Source organism: Phoca vitulina, unplaced genomic scaffold (genome assembly GCF_004348235.1).
Source record: "Phoca vitulina isolate PV1807 unplaced genomic scaffold, GSC_HSeal_1.0 scaffold72, whole genome shotgun sequence".
Taxonomy (NCBI): domain Eukaryota; kingdom Metazoa; phylum Chordata; class Mammalia; order Carnivora; family Phocidae; genus Phoca; species Phoca vitulina.
The window spans coordinates 4727418-4733036 of NW_022589775.1; positions in this window are offsets into that span (position 1 = coordinate 4727418).

Genomic DNA, 5619 nt, shown 5'->3' on the forward strand with positions numbered 1-5619 from the left:
AGCCTTTGCTGCATGACAAACCGCTCCAAAATTTAGTGAGTAACATAAAAAGCATTTGGTGTTGCCTGAGTTCTGCTCTTCGGCTGACTGTGGTTGGGCTTGCTTGTGAGTTTGTAGTCTGTTGGCAGTGAAGGCTGTGGTGGGCTGCAGTTTGGAGAGACTTGGCTCTTTGTCTCCCACCATCCAGTAGGCTAGCATGGCAGTGGGGTACCAAGAGGGAGGACAGACGTGCACCTCCTCCTTAAGCATACATCAGAGCTGGCACAACATCACTCCTGCCACATTCTGTTGGCCAAAGCTAGTCACAAGGGCATCCCAGATTCAAGGAGTGGAGAAAGAGCCTTCTCCCTTGATGGGAGGAGCCATGCAGACACTGTGCAAAGGGGTTGCCTCCAGAGAGAGGAGCAGAATTGAGGCTGCCTTTGCAATTTGCCATACTACGATGAAGGACTGGGGAACACTGTGACCAAGAGCAGGGTCTCACCCTTCTCTGCACCTGCTCACACAATAAAATACAGGTTTTTCTTCTCCCAGTCTGGGAAAGGTATGAAGCTAGGGCATAAGTAATGATGATAGTGCTTGGAACAATGTTTCCGGGGCAGAGTCCTAGGAAATCTGCAAAACCTCAGATGGGTTTGTGGGACCAGAAAGAGAAAGGTCGCCCTAGGGAAGAAGGTTCTGGAGGGGGGATGACTGCAATGTGAGGCTAGGCTGATGGGCCACAGATATCCAATAGAGATCCCTAGTTCCCAGCTAGCCACATAGACCAATGGAGTGGGTCTTGAGCCTGCAGGTGTGGCAGGGAACCAGTACTGAGATAACTGAGCCCGAGTGAGGCCATGTGGATAGGAATGAAGCCATCTTGGAAGCTCCCGGATAGACTTACTACTGAAGACAGAGAGACTTCCTCTCCTCTTTTGTCCATGCCAACACTTTAGCACTAAGTAAGCCAACCCTCTCTATGTGAACATCCACAGGTAAGAGATACGGGAGATTACATTTTTGCCATTCCCAACAGAGTAGGAGCTCAAAAAAATTAAGATGAAGTATAGAAATTTTTTTCAAAGTATGTATTTTTTTTCAGTATGGAGGCTGAAATTCAGCTCATTTCTTATACAGGAGATGAAAATGCATACGGAACTTCCCATTAAGACATTAGGAAAAGACAATATATGAAAAGCCCTAATCTGGGGCTCTGGAGCAGTAGGAGTGGACATTCTGATGTGACAAGATTCTTTGGCCATAAGAAAAGCTTCAAGGACCCAAGTCTGATCATTCTTCTATAGGTTAATGCACTGTGGCCAGCTACATAGAAGGCTGTTCATCTTATGGTAGAAAGAATGAGGTATTTGTGATGATTAGTTTTTTGTGATTTGACTGGGCTAAGGTATGTCTGGATAGCTGGTAAAACATTGTTTCTGGGTGTTTCTGTGAGGGTATTTTCAAAAGAGACTAGCATTTGAGTTGGTAGACTGTGTAAAGAAGATATACCCTCACTAATGTGGCAGAGCAATCTAATCCAATGGGGGCCCAAATACCACAAAAAGGTGGAGGAAGGACAAACTTTTCTTTTCTCTTCTGTGCTGGGACATCATTTCTTCTGCTCTTGGACATCAGAGCTCCTGGTCCTTAGATCTTTGCACAGTGGGACTTATACCAGAAGCCCCTGTTTTTCTCAGGACTTTGTACTCAGACTGAATTGTAGCACTGGCTTTTCTGGTTCTGCAGCTTGCAGATGGCATATAGTGGCATATTTCAGCCTCCCTAATTGCATGAGCCAATTCCTATAATAAATCTTCTCTTAAAAATCTCTATATATCCTGTTGGTTCTGTTTCTCTGGAGAACTCTGACTAATATTGTATACAATACTTAATACAGTTGAAGTTCTAGAAAGTGTTATTCCAACTTTGGAAAGAGGTCTTTTTTTTTTTTTTTTGAAGAGAGAAAAAGAAAACTAAATTTATTAATTATAGCATAAAATTAATATATATTGTCTAACAAAATGGAGGGCTACCTGTATTAGATAAGATTATACATTAAGTTACAAGCATAAACACCAGGATGTATTAAAGAAACTCTAAAAGATGATGAAGTAAAATATCAGAAAAATAAAAAACAAAATCAGAAAGTATAGCATAAACTCAGCTGACAATTAAAACCAAATAATCTTTTTTTTGAAATTAATGAATTTATATATATATATATTTTTGATGTAGTGTTCCATGATTCATTGTTTGCATATAACACCCAGTGCTCCATGCAATACGTGCCATCCTTAATACCCATCACCGGGCTAACCCATCCCCCCACCCCCTCCCCTCTAAAACCCTCAGTTTGTTTCTTGGAGTCCATAGTCTCTCATGGTTCGTCTCCCCCTCCGATTCCCCCCCTTCATTTTTCCCTTCCTACTATCTTCTTCTTCTTTTTTTTTTTTAACATATATTGTATTATTTGTTTCAAAGGTACAGGTCTGAGATTCATCAGTCTTACACAATTCACAGCACTCACCATAGCACATACCCTCCCCAATGTCTATCACCCAGCACCCCCATCCCTCCCACCCCCACCAGTCCAGCAACCCTCAGTTTGTTTCCTGAGCTTAAGAACTCCTCATATCAGTGAGATCATATGATACTTATCTTTCTCTGATTGACTTATTTCGCTTAGCATAATACCCTCTAGTTCCATCCATGTCATTGCAAATAGCAAGATTTCATTTTTTTTTTGTTTTTGTTTTTTGATGGCTGCATAATATTCCATTGTATATACATACCACATCTTCTTTATCCATTCATCTGTTGATGGACATCTTGGCTCTTTCCATAGTTTGGCTATTGTGGACATTGCTGCTATAAACATTGGGGTGTATGTACCCCTTCGGATCACTACATTTGTATCTTTGGGGTAAATACCCAGTAGTGCAATTGCTGGATCGTATGGCAGCTCTATTTTCAACTTTTTGAGGAACCTCCATACTGTTTTCCAGAGTGGCTGCACCAGCCTGCATTCCCACCAACAGTGTAGGAGGGTTCCTCTTTCTCCGAGTGATGTTGAGCACTTTTTCATGTGTCTGTTGGCCATTTGGATGTCTTTTTTGGAAAAATGTCTGTTCATGTCTTCTGCCCATTTTTTTTTTAAGATTTTATTTATTTATTTGAGACACAGAGAGAGAGCACAAGAAGGCAGAGCAGCTGCCTGCTGCAGAGGGAGAGGGAGAAGCAGGCTCTCTGCTGAGCAGGGAGCTTGATGTAGGGCTCCATCCCAGGATCCTGGATCATGACCTGAGCCGAAGGCAGTTGCTTAACCAACTGAGACACCCAGGCTCCCCTCTTCTGCCCGTCTCTTGATTGGATTATTTGTTCTTTGGGTGTTGAGTTTGATAAGTTCTTTATAGATTTTGGATACTAGCCCTTTATCTGATATGTCATTTGCAAATATCTTCTCCCATTCTGTCGGTTGTCTTTTGGTTTTGTTCACTGTTTCCTTTGCTGTGCAAAAGCTTTTTATCTTGATGAAGTCCCAATAGTTCATTTTTGCCCTTGCTTCCCTTGCCTTTGGCGATGTTTCTAGGAAGAAGTTGGGGCGGCTGAGGTTGAAGAAGTTGCTGCCTGTGTTCTCCTCAAGGATTCTGATGGATTCCTGTCTCACATTTAGGTCTTTCATCCATTTTGAGTCTATTTTTGTGTGTGGTGTAAGGAAATGGTCCAGTTTCATTCTTCTGCATGTGGCTGTCCAATTTTCTCAACATCATTTGTTGAAGAGACTGTCTTTTTTCCATTGGACATTCTTTCCTGCTTTGTCGAAGATTAGTTGACCATAGAGTTGAGGGTCCATTTCTGGGCTCTCTATTCTGTTCCATTGATCTATGTGTCTGTTTTTGTGCCAGTACCATACTGTCTTGATGATGACAGCTTTGTAATAGAGCTTGAAGTCCAGAATTGTGATGCCACCAGCTTTGCTTTTCTTTTTCAACATTCCTCTGGCTATTCGGGGTCTTTTCTGGTTCTATACAAATTTTAGGATTATTTGTTCCATTTCTTTGAAAAAAGTAGATGGTATTTTGATAGGGATTGCATTGAATGTATAGATTGCTCCAGGTAGCATTGACATCTTCACAATATTTGTTCTTCCAATCCATGAGCATGGAACATTTTTCCATTTCTTTGTGTCTTCCTCAATTTCTTTCATGAGTATTTTATAGTTTTCTGAGTACAGATCCTTTGCCTCTTTGGTTAGATTTATTCCTAGGTATCTTATGGTTTTGGGTGCAGTTGTAAATGGGTTCGACTCCTTAATTTCTCTTTCTTCTGTCTTGTTGGTGTATAGGAATGCCACTGATTTCTGTGCATTGATTTTATATCCTGCCACTTTACTGAATTCTTGTATGAGTTCTAGCAGTTTTGGGGTGGAGTCTTTTGGGTTTTCCACATAAAGTATCATATCATCTGCAAAAAGTGAGAGTTTGACTTCTTCTTTGCCGATTGGAAAGAGGTCTTTGAACCATGGCTAAGGCCCCAGTTGCAATGGGGCAGGAATGGCAAGTACCAAATGGAATTGAAGAAGGTCGTGATGAAGAGTCTTGGAGGCGCCATGTTTGAAGTGATTTGTACTTTCAAAATGACAAAGTTTCTGACCCTGAGGCTAAGGGTTTACAGAATGTGGAACTACCACTGGAAATGTTGAGAATTTCTTGCTATTTTTCATTGAGTGGGAACCAAAGTGTCTGTGTTTGTGGTAAGGCTTGAGATTGTGCTGCTGAATATGGGAGAAAATGGAGCAATAAATCAAGGAAACATTGATCAGACCCTGTACAGCAGGTGTAAGATGGCGATGCACTGAGAGAAATGCTTCTGAAGGACCCCAAGACTTCCTAGACTCTTCCAGTTATTGAGTCTGATAAAGGGAGGTGGTGGCTTGAATTAATGAGAAGTTACTGAGTTGAACAGAATTCTTTGGCTCAGTATAAATTAAGAGTTGGTGAAAAATTGAATGCCTTACAAAGGTCCTGAAGGAATTGATGAAAGAGGGCAAAGGGGACAAGTGAGGGAAAAGGCCAAAATAAGCATTCTTATAGATGTGGGGTGAATGGACACATGTGGATAGTGTGTAGACACAGAAAAATCAGCTTTAGTGTTTCATTGTCTAGCTGTGAATTATTTCATCTCTTTAGGTTTCAGTTTCATTGTTTGTGTAATGGGGATAATAATAGTACTGATCTCTTGTAATGTTGGAGTCACATAAAACATTTCACATTGCACTAAGTATTCCATAAGTGTTATCTCTCATTGTTATTACTTGCCATACTGAATAATATCAGAAAATAGGGAAGGAGCTGGGGATACAAGTCATCTTCCCTCTCTCCTTATTGCCTCTGTTGAAAAGCTTCTAATTAGTTTAAGGATCTAGGCGCTAGAATGGATGTCACAGTGGAGAGAAATAGAAGAGAAGGGATTTGGTGCTCAGTGGTGCTAGACTGAGAATTAAACTCTCCATTGTAAAAATGGGATATCAGGTGCCTGGATGGTTCAGTTGGTTAAATGACGGACTCTTGATTTTGGCTCAGGTCATGATCTCAGGGTCCTGAGATCAAGCCCTGCTTAGGGTTCCACGCTGTGGAC